This window comes from Zea mays, chromosome 2 (assembly GCF_902167145.1).
Source record: "Zea mays cultivar B73 chromosome 2, Zm-B73-REFERENCE-NAM-5.0, whole genome shotgun sequence".
In the NCBI taxonomy this organism is placed as follows: Eukaryota; Viridiplantae; Streptophyta; class Magnoliopsida; order Poales; family Poaceae; genus Zea; species Zea mays.
Window position 1 is genome coordinate 98,472,030 of NC_050097.1, and position 11,755 is coordinate 98,483,784.

Consider the following 11,755-nt stretch of genomic DNA (forward strand, 5'->3'; position numbering starts at 1 on the left):
CCACTCCTCACCATGGCGCCCTCCTCCCTGGCGCTCGTTCCCTGCAGGAGAACAGGCCGGCTCCTCATCCCCTCCCCCTTTCTTCTTCCTCTGCCCAGCGCTCCCTCTTCTCCCCGGCATTCAGAGCAGGGAGCTCGACGGCCCTGTGCAGCCCCCACACCTTCTTCCTCCCATGGCCGAGCCCCCCCTCTATTGCAGACCGAACTCCATCTCCGGCCAGCGGTCACGGCGCCCTGCACAGTGTTCCCTCGCCCCTGTTTTCCCCCTTGGTCGCACATGAGCTCCTTGGGCCGACCTCGGCGAGGTCCATGTCCATGACGCCGAGCAGCAGCCCCCTCCCTGTCCATGGCCGCCAGCCCCTGCTCCTCTTCACCGAGCCGAGCTCGTCGTCCCTGCCACTACCTCGCTCCCTCGTCGCGCAGCGAGCTCCATCGCCGACCTGCGCAGCAAGCTGCACGCTGCAGCAGCAGCCATGAGATCTCGTCCGTGTCGCCAGCGTCGACCCGATCTGCGCAGCGGTGCCGGTCCACCGCAGCAGCCCCATGCTGCGCCGTTGATCTGCGCGGTTCGGCTGTCTCCGTGTCTCGCTTCGCCGAATCTGCGCAGCGCCGACGTGCCATCGTGGGAACCCGTGGTGAGACCCCGCTGTCCTGCGCTTTTTGTGTTCGATTAAAAGGCCGCACCAATAAATCACATAATAAATTGTGTAATGATTGTGTATGTCGTTTAATCGCAGCCCTTGTCGACGTCACGCCTTGCGCATCGCTCGTCGGCAAAGAGCCCAAACTAATGGCATGCATGCGCGGCACGAGTCGGCCAGGTTGTTCGCCTTGTATGATTGCGATTTATTTTACTTACATATTCGGTCGATGATGTGCCTGCGTGTTTATATGCGTGTGAAAATAAATTGTATGAATGAACACGTATATAGAAGAAAATGAAGTAGAACAAGAACTCGAATGTTTTTATATTTTTGGTAGGATCACATTTGCGGTTAGAGAAAAAGAGGTTGTTCGATGCATGCGATTTGTAGTTTGTCTAATTATGTTTTGGTTGATGGGGAGTACATGGGTGTTTAATTATGTGCGGGTATATGCCGCGATGTGGTTATACTCGCAACGAGGAAAGATGTATGTATTATGACACGACGCTTAGATCACTATTATATGATCGTGTGAAGGATGCTCATGATGGTTGTGTGATTAAGGAGTGATGTAGTGGCAAGCGAGAAGTAAGTTTAATTTTTCAAACGATTAGTGGATAGTATCTATCGGTGTTCTCATGATTTTTTGTTGTATGGCAATGTGATGCTTTGCTTTGTCAATTATCACATTTCATTCCCCTTTGGATAAATAAATGTCTTGTTGATCGATTAGAGGTATTATACGAGCGTTATCGCAGCCCAATAATTATTGGAGGCGAGTAGCGTTCATAAGTCGACCCTTGTTAAAATTGAAGAACAATCCGTTAAGATATGCACATAAGTGCTTCAGGTCCTTCAGTAGCAAATGTAGTCTTATGGAGTTTTACGCCATGTGTAATTGCCTCTATGTTAGATCCCAAAAATGTGCCATTTTAAGTGATCTGTGTAGTAACAACTTTAAGTTGAGCAATGATTAGGAAAAGCTGATTAATCTGCTCCAACCCATGTTTTTGAGTTGTGATGTCTAAAATGGTTCGCTAAGTCCAATACTGGTATTAACCAACTCATGTTAAGTAGGAGTCGATCTCGTTAAGTGATTGTCATATACATGTTGTGTCTCAGATTTCGATAATAATAGACTAGCCGGCGCGTGTGATGTATAGCGGCCTATATTGTTTCTCTGGCTAGCCGACTTGTTAGATGGCTTTGGTTAAGTTTGTAGTCGCGATGAATTGCTTGTTGTGGTCTAAATGTGTATGGTTATGGTTGCGAATGAAAAGTAGTAGTGCTTAGGTGATGTCTAAATTAAAATGCAAACTATTGGTGAAAAGCGCTTCGATATTGATTGTTATAGATAATGCATTGTTAATTGAGTATAGTACTTTTAGTGCGCAAAATAACTTGTATAAAAATTAGTAAGTCGACATGTTAGTTCTCACTTAGTTATTTTAACTCTAACAATTGTCAAAGTGTTAGAATGATTTAAGTCTTTAGAACATGGCAATTCTTGAATTGTATAGGAGCTGAAATTTATTAATTTCTGTTTTGGGCTGCACGCACTGTTTTAGTTGTGCTGTATGTTTGATGAACTAAATTGTGTTTTCTGTAGATATGTGCTATAGAAAAGTGGTAGATAACTTTATTATCTTACTTGTGTTAAAATTTGACAGCCATAGGACTGACAGTTTAGGAGTTATGTTTTTTACAAATTCAGTAACTGAATCTGTCCAATTTCTGTGCAGATTTCAGAGACTGTACTGTTTGCTTAAGTTAATGTTTGAATCAGTCCTTGTAGATTATAAGAAAGTTGTAGATGCTTTTCTGATCTTGCTTGTGTTAAAATTTCATAACTAAAGGCCTGACGGTTTAAGAGTTATGAAATTTACAAACTGATTGCTGTGTTCTGTCCTCTGTCAGAACAGATTTCGAAAACTGTAATATTTGATTTGATTAAAACTGGAATCACTTCTTATTGATTATAAAAGTTATGTAGGGCTTTTTCTAAGCTTTCAAAAAAGTCTTGGATCACTATTTTTGGTGATCTGAAGATTAAGTTAAGGATGTTTAAACTCTGAAGACTGAATCTGTCCAATTCTGGACAGCAAAGCCTTCTAGTGTATTTTATCCTTAGTTAAATATTGAATCACCTTAAGATGTTTATAAATGATATGTAGACAATTTTATTACCTTTCCAGAAAGTCTAGGATCACCTTGTTTGGATGCCTGAATCTTCAGTTGTGAATTTTTGAAGTTGCAAGTCAGAATCTGTCCAAATCTGGATAGTGTTGCTGTAATTGCACTTTTTGACCTTGCTAACAGCTGAATCCTGTGGAGGTAAAAATACCAAAGTTGTAGTTCACTTTTTAAGCTTTCCAGAAAGTCTTAGTTGGCTATTTTTGGATTAATATTTGAAGAGTTACGATTAAAACTAGCAACTGCTGTATTGCTGTCCAAAAATTCTGCTAGTGCGCTTTTGATTGTTTAGTTCACCCTTCTCGCTAAAAATGTTTGGTTTGCTCTTAAGAAAGCTTCAGCAACTGGGGCTGCAGTTCTGCAACCGCTGGACCCCAATCAGGAGACTCTCTCCCTTCGGGAGGCCCGAAGCCAGAAGAGGAAGGCTGTCAGCCCGACACCGCCAGAGGATGAGCTAGACCAAGAAATCAGAGACATGGAGATGCTTCATCAACAGGTGCAGAGGAAGAAGGAAAAGATGGCCAGGCTAGCTGAACTGCAAAGGCAGATAGACGAAGCCTCTGAAGAAGTTCGTCATCTTACTCAGGATGAGCAGAACCGAAGGCCTCAGCATAAAGACCTTCATCAGGAGGGTTTCTTCAACGAAGATGACTGGTATGAGAATTTCTACCATGCAAATTTTGCTTTTGATGATGCTTCTCCTCTGTCCGCTGAGCTGCAGGCTACACCTTGGCCTCCGTCCTACAAGCCGCCTCAGCTTCCCATATTCGACGGCCATTCAGACCCGAAGCAGTTTTTGATGAGCTACGAAGCAACAGTATCTTCGTATGGTGGCAATACTGCAGTCATAGCAAAATCTTTTGTTATAGCCATCAGGAGTGTTGCTCAAACCTGGTATTCCTCCCTTCGACCAGGAACGATCACTTCATGGCAAAAGCTGAAGGACATGTTGTTAACCAGTTTCCAAGGGTTTCAGACGAAGCCGGTCACTGCTCAAGCTCTATTCCAGTGCACCCAGGATCACGAAGAATACCTTCAGGCGTATGTCCGGAGGTTCTTGCGTTTGAGGGCACAGGCACCAACAGTGCCCAACGAAATTGTCATTGAGGCCATGATCAAGGGACTTCGGCCAGGACCTTCAGCTCAGTACTTTGCTAGGAAGCCTCCTCAAACTTTGGAGAAGCTTCTCCAGAAGATGGACGAGTATATTCGTGCCGACAATGATTTTCGTCAGAGAAGGGAGGAGGCTTTCAGGTTTTCCGAAATGACCAGGGGCTTCGGAGGAAGATTTTATCTGAGGCACGTTAGGTCAATTCACAACTCTACTCAAAATGATGATAAGGGGAGTCAGCAGCAAAGGCCACAGTGCTCCTCACAGGCTTCGGGGCAACAGCAAAGCTCCTTCCGGCCGCCAGCTCCAAGAGGCAGAGGCGCCAGGGGCTTCGGCGGAAGATTTGGAGATCAACCAAGGAGAATATTTTGCTTGTTCTGTGGTGAAAACAAGGGCCATACCACCACGATGTGCCATGTTACCATCCAGAAGCAAAAGGAGATAGCCGAAGCTGCAGCACAACAGGGTCAGCCGAAGCAGATCATGCACACTGCTTCGTATCATTCGCCTTATATCCCAGAATATGTAGGCAACCACCCTGCAGTTTCTGTTGCTTCGGCGAGTCAACCTCAAGCTTCCTGGCAACAGCCCCCGCCTCCACCACCGATGCAACAAGGCCAGCAGCCAGAAGGGGGCCAATATGCTCAACAACAAAGGGACTTCAGAGAACAGTCCGAAGCTCGCACAGTCAATAGCACTGTGCCAGAGTCAAAGCACATTTATTGACAAATATCCTACCTTGATAATAGTCTTTTCCATTCAATTTTATTTTCTGTGTAATAAAAGACATTTTTTAAATCTCATGTAATAGTTTCATTGTTTGCCACAAAGAAAATATATCTTCCCCATAGGCTTAAGTTGTTGAAGCTTAAAGATTTGCGATAGCAAGGAGGACCTTCGAATCATCAAAAAATTTATTTTAAAAGGCACGGTATGAATTCTTCGAAGCAACAAAAAGTCGTTCTAAGGAACGCAGAGTAAGTTTGCTGAAGTTACAAAAAGTCGTTCCAAAGGGAACGCAGCGTAAGTTTTCTGCTCAAAAGTCGTTCCAAAGGGAATGCAGAGCTTACAGCGAAAAATAAACGCTGATACCGCCTAAGTAAAAGGCGAAGCGCGAAAAGTCAACGCGAATACCGCCGAAAGTAAAAGGCGAAAAAGCTCCTAAGGGAGGCTTACAGCGAAAAATAAACGCTGATTCCGCTGAAGTAAAAGGCGAAGAAGCTCCTAAGGGAGGCTTACAGCGAAAAGTCAACGCTGATTTAAAAAGATTATGTGTTTTATTGCGGGGATGTGCGTGTATCTTCGGAATAAATACCATTTTACATAGCATAACATCATCACATCATTTCGCATAGCATAAGCATCATACATCATGCTGCATATGGCACAAGAAGGGGACACAATATCGATCTTCGGAAGAATGCTTTGAAAAAGGGAAAAACATGCTAAGTCACAAGGAGATACAATATTGATCTTCGGAAAGTAGCTTCGGAAAATATTTTCACGAAGCTTGGATATTCTTCATCAGAACACTATGGGTATTGTTGTGATAAATGAAAATTCTTCTTCACGAAGCATGAAAAGAAGGGAAGGTGTTTTTTTTCGTCAAAGACTCAAAAACGGTACGTATGTAAAATTTCATGCATCGTAAAGAATTGAACCATAAAAAACAAGTATATTACATTCAGGGTTACAAGATATTACACATATTACATTTCAGAAGTTTTTACAATAGCACCTAGTCTTCCCTAAGTACAACTTCTGCAGCTTCGTTCAGGAGTTGATTAACAACTTGATCCATGATAGCTTGAGCCATCTTTTTAATTTCGTCGTCTTCTTTCGGGTGAGGGCCCGGAGACACTTTAGTAGGATCTGAAGGAGGACAGGATATGGCTACATTGCTATTACAAATTGCGAACGAAGTTTAAAATCAAAAATTACAACACAATAAAAACCATTAGTTAATACCTATTTGCCCTTCGGGCTCTGCGCTTTTCTCAGCAGCCTCTGCTACTTTTCTAGCATCATGGATGCCCTTTTCACTTTTTTGGATAATTTCTCGGGCCATTTCTCGACCACCATTGTCCCAGACATCGGTAAAAAATTTTCCACCAACCATGCTAGCTTCGGCTGAAGGATCTTTTGCATCTTCGAAGGACAAGGTAGCTTCGGATTGCGCTAAAATCTTTACATGCTCGCAGCCCTTTTTCTCCAAAATGGTGGCAATCCCCCTGGCACCCGAAAAAGCACATATGTCTCCGCGGCTATTTAAAATTTCCTCAAAGGCCTCAGCTTCGTGATTAATCCATTCGATGGGACCTTCAAGGTTGCCTCTTGTAAAGTTTTCTTCGCTCGAGAATGCGCCAACGCTGGCGAAGCTAGCTTTTATTTTCTTAACACACTCCATAGATTTGTCATAGCATCTTTTCTTGGACGAACGAAGCTCTTCAACAGTTCCTTCTAAATGATTTGCCCATTGGTCGCTAAGTTCTCGCTTCGTTTCTTCAAGTATGCGTTCCTCTTTAGCTCTGGCTAGTTGTTTTCGAAGATCTTCAATTTCACGCTTCTGAGCCTCAGCTTGACCTTTAAAAGTAGCTTCGTCTTCTTTTATTTTATTTATCAATGAATGTAATATTTTATCTTTTTCGAGACCTTCGTTCCTTAGTTCAATTACTTCGAAACGAAGGTTGCTCAGGGCCATAACACACCCTTCGTCTTTGGCATCTTTTTGGGCCCTGAGGGCATTGCTAAGTATAAGGCCCTGCAAAGAAAAATGTGTGTGCATCAATAAATTTAAGCAAACGAAAAATTTTGGTCTCAAGAAAAAATACAAAGACCTCATTTTTTGCACCTTTAAGCTATTGTACGCCAAGCTGTCGGCCAGCTCGTTTTTTGACAACACTGAGAGCTCGTCTTCTAGTGTTGGGAATCCGAAGCTCTTGCTCATCTCCCGACAGACAGAAATCTCCTTGCTGTCAGGGAGACAATACAAGAAGTCTTCTTCTCCGCTGCCGTTGAATATCAACGCCCCCTTTGGATATTTTAGTTTTTGGGCGTAAAACTGGGCCTCTTGCTTTTCTTTTTCAGACAACTTTTTCCCCGAAGCATGTCGAACAATATAATCAAGGACTTTGGGGGATGCTTCGGGGGCAACAGCACTGGTTTCTTCAACAAGAATTGGCTCTGTCATTTCTTCCTCCTCGGTTTCCAAGGATTTTACCTTCGTGGGCTCTGAAGGCCCAGCTTCAGTCTCAGTTTGTTGCTTTAGAGCTTTAGTATCAAAGATTTCAGTTTCCGCTTCGGAAGTTTCAACAGTCTTCTTCGGAGTCGTGCTTGAGGACTTAATTGTCTCCAGTACATCTAGCACATTGACCATTCTTTTTCTCTTCGGGGTCATTGCCGGGCCTTTTTGGTTTTTTATTGTCTCAACACTTGTTGAAGGACTTAAAATTTCCAATATTTTTGTTCCTTCAGTTCTCAGTTTTTCTGCTTTCTCTGCTGAGGGTGCTTCAGCTTTTTCTTCGATCTTCGGCACTAAAGTTGGTTCTTTAATTTCGGTGGCCGAAGAGGTTTCACCGGTGAACTCAGGCACTGTAGCTGGTTCAATGTAGCGTGGCCGGTGTGTGAGAACCTTTACCCTTTGTCTCTTCGGCGCTGGCTCGCTGGGAGCGGCTGAAGCAGTTTTCTGTGCAGAAGTTGCGCTTTTTCTTTTTTGGCCCCGCGCTGGATAGTGGTAGTCGGGGTACACGAACCCAATTGCGTCAAACACTCGGTTCAGTCTTTTCTTTTTCCGGCCTCCGAAGGCTGCTGACAATGCAGTATCTTCGGCCTTTGAATAAACCCCAAGTAGTTCATCACTTAAATTTTCAATGCTTTTTAGCCAGTCATCATCTGGCTCAACGAATTTATCTCCGAACTTGAAAGCATACTTCATCCTGATAAGTCCACCTTCGTCAGCCTCCTTTATGGTCTCTTGCGGCATTTCCCATTTTTCCGCGAGCGGCCATACTTTGAAGGCAATATACTCTTGGACCAAATCCCTCGTTCTAATAAAAGAGCAAATAACTCCGAAAGCTCTCTGGCATTCTTCGGCAGCTTCATTCATCTCAACCTTCGGCCTCCGTAGGCCGAAGCGTTGCCAAATAGGGCGCATAATTATACCTTTAATATCTTCCCGTGTTTTCAGGTCATTCTTCACATAAAACCATTATGTCATCCAGTCGCCGGGCCATCTCTTCCGAAAGGTTGGCACGGGGCAGCTTGACCCAGACCGAGAGACGAAACTGTAGCAGCCGAAATTATTGTGATACTGCTCCTTACCCCAGGGTTTTGTCTCGTATAACAATTCGTGTATGTTGCAGAAGCTTTTCGCATCAGGTTCCAGACCTTGGCTTCTCACGGCCCACATGAAGATATTCAACCTTATGATTGCTTCGGGGGTAAGTTGGTGAAGATAGATTTCAAATATTTTCAGCACCTCTACGACAAAGATGCTCAGGGGAAATCGTAGTCCAGCTTTCAAAAAGCTTCGGAATACTACGACTTCATTTTCCTCAGGGGTCGGACAAGTCTTCTCTCCTTCGTCGGCCCTCACAACGAACAAGTCCCGGAAATATCTTCCCCTCATGTTGACAAGATGATTTTCTTTGATACTTGATTTGCCGAAAACCGCATGGCTTGGTCGCCAAGGGCGATCTTCGGAGTCTTCACCACCACTATCCACATCATAACTGTCGCTGTCATCAGTATCTTCAGATAAACCTTCTAAAATCTCTTTGGTGATCTTTACTGTATTGGTTTTCGACATTGCTTCAAGAAACCCCAGGTTTTTCTCTTCAGAGAGACTCAACTTCATCTCGATAGCAGCCTTTTAATCTTCAGACATCTTCGAAAATGCTAAAAAAATTGTTTTCAAAGCCGAAGCTTAAAATTTAAAAAGCTAAGCAAGTGTTGGTGCGCAAGAGCTAAAAATCGAGTAACCAAGAGCAGATGGCAAGAAAGCGTACCAACTGAGCTCGTGGTATGCTCTTATTTATATGCCCGGTGCATTGAAAATTGGAAGACCCCGCTTGTCAGTGAATGTTGCTATTCTAGCAAAGGGAAGGTGTTTTTCGGACCTTCGGCTTAAGGCCTTCGTCCATGTCGCAATCTAAATTTATCATCCTAACAAATTAATATTGCGAGGGGCTACTGTTGGGGGCCTTCGGCTTCCGAAGGTCCTCAAAAACATGATTTAACAATGTTTCTGGAGTATGATGAATGAACAGGTATCTTCGGACTCGAATCGGTACCGCAGTGGGAGAAGCCCAAAGAATACGAAGGTTGACACAGCGCCGAAGCTATGAGCAGGAAAGCTTCGGCGTGATAGCAGAAAAGGAAACCGACTTAAATATGAAAAGGCTATTTAGACCTCGGTGGATTACTATAGAATTACTACCAAATGTAAAGGGCATGGGTGTAATTTTACATGGGCTGTGTCCCGTGCCTATAAATAGATGAACAGTGCTCCTGTACTGTTCAGGCTGACTTGGCATTTGCTTTTGCGTCACGCTTGTACTTTTACCTTCTTTTAAGCCGAAGGTACATTTGTAATTTGATATCATTCCTATTCTTCCTTAATAATAATATAGAAATGATTTGATAATAATATATAATTGTTTACGTCATCCTTTATATTTCATATGTTTTCTTCTTCATTATTATGTGTTGTGTTTATGAAGGTACGTCCTTCATAACCTTCGTCCGAAAATCATTATATCCCTAAGGGAAATAATGCTTCGAAGGACGAAGGACTTTAACGTTTAACATTTTTTGTGTTGCCTTGTTCTTAACTCATAGCATTTGAGAACAAGTCCCCAACACATCTCATATAGGACCGAGAGATGATGATCGAGCAACTGATGTGGTGTCATCCACAAGATACAGTTGGTGGACGACCTGAAGACTGATGGACTTAACCAGTGGATGCTCGCCAAGCGAGCACCTTCCCCCAGCAAACACTATCTAAGTGTTAAAAATTAAAGGCAAGCCCCGGTTTTATGCATAACCGTTTATATATATGCTATTTTACTACACTTAATGTTTGTAGGCTTGTACTGTGCACTTAAGTGTAGGAGTTGAATGAAACCCTAGTTGCATGAACTCAGGATTCCTTTTTGTGATGGATACTAGCATGCTAGGTCGAGTAGCTGCTTTACTAATTAGGGATCTCGGTAGAAGTCGAATGATTTTTCTAGCACTCGCGCGAGGTCAGGAATTGGTTGTATCCACTTTCTTATCATAATGATGTTGATTGGTGGACAACAATCCATGGGGATTGGTTGTCCACGGGATAAAAATTGGAATAAGGATTAAGGTGTGGTACCGTGAGTCAAGCATTTGAACGTACTAAGCACATGCCGAGAAATATGGTAAATCGGTAAGCCTAGTACCTAATTGAACCTGGCAGTGGACTTTACCCCTCACACGACCTGAGACGTGGTCTCCCATTCCGGTTATGGTGGGTACAAGTGCGGTCACTGCAGGACGGCAGTCGGGGTCAGTGAGGCATTGTACGCCAAGGCGGTGAGCCCTGATCTGCTGACGGGGAATCGATGGGGACGGTTGATGTGTGTGGGGACGGAGTGCCCCTACACGTCGTGTGTTTAGGTTTACCTTGCAAGGTTTAAAAACTCGATTCGAATCGTCTGCTTCTCGCAGCTAATGAGACTGCTTGATCCATGCTGCTACATTGAGTAACAAGTGGAAATGTGTTGACTTGGCAAAAGATGTTGATTGATAAAATCTTTGATACCATGTATGACTAGCTAGGTACTCATCTAGTCTTAAAAGGATCTTACTAAAACTTGAAAAGCTAAAACTTGATTTTAGACTCAGCTAGTGCTTTTGGCAAACCAAACCCCTCAGCCAAACAGCTGCATGTCTAGAGGTAGAGGAGTAGACTCCTCACACCGGGTAAGTCTAGTTGAGTATTAGTATACTCAGCCTTACTTGTGGCATAATTTTTGCAGGTACTCCTTAGGATGATTGGTTGCTGGTGTGACTTGGCCTCCATCCCTGCCACCGGGATAGAAGGTCGAGTGGGTTACTGCTTCCGCAGGAGAGGACCAGGAGGAGTAGCGTGGCCAGGCTTCGCCATGTTACTCGGTTCTTCTCCGTTAGTTATTTCCGTTGCATTAAAATTTATGGTTATTACTTCTGAAACTCTGATAATCACTAATGATACTTATTAAATTTGTGGTATTATGTTTTATTGTATTTCTCTGTGCCTCACCTTCGAGTGAGCTAGTGGTATTCGATCCTGGATAAGTGGCTTTATCGGACTAGATCCGAGGGACTGACGGGTTATTCCTATTTAAGTGTGGTCTAGCCTCTAAGGCGAGACTTAGGCACTTAAGTTGGAATAATTCGGGCGGTTCCGCCACACAAGGTATAATATATAGTAGAACATAGGTTTGGTCGATATGACCAACTTTTGAAGAGATATCAAAGCCAAGGTGAGAATAAGGGTCTATAATCCTTAGAACGACCATTTTACTCTGGGTTAGCGGTCTTACAGTCAGCACGGCTCTGATACCACCTATGTTGCACCCGGTTTTAGAAGGCAAACCGAATGCGAACCATGTACGTGCCAAGATCAGCAATTCACGTACACAGCAGTTACATAACATGGACATCATCACACAGTGCTCAAATAGTATTAAAAAGGGAAATAATAGTCGATTACATCATATGTCTGAGACATCCACATAGTCTTTACAATAATCAAAGTGCGGAAAAGAAACGTAGATAAACGCAGCCTTCACAGG

The 11,755-nt window shown here is 43.5% G+C and overlaps 1 long non-coding RNA gene across 1 annotated transcript; it reads left to right on the forward strand.

Moving 5' to 3' along the window:
* The first annotated feature begins 358 nt into the window (after positions 1-358).
* LOC111590876 (uncharacterized) lies at positions 359-9,849 on the forward strand. The gene is made up of 3 exons (XR_002750014.2): positions 359-634; positions 737-820; positions 9,821-9,849. It is a non-coding gene; the product is annotated as an uncharacterized lncRNA (long non-coding RNA).
* Positions 9,850-11,755: the final 1,906 nt, after the last annotated feature.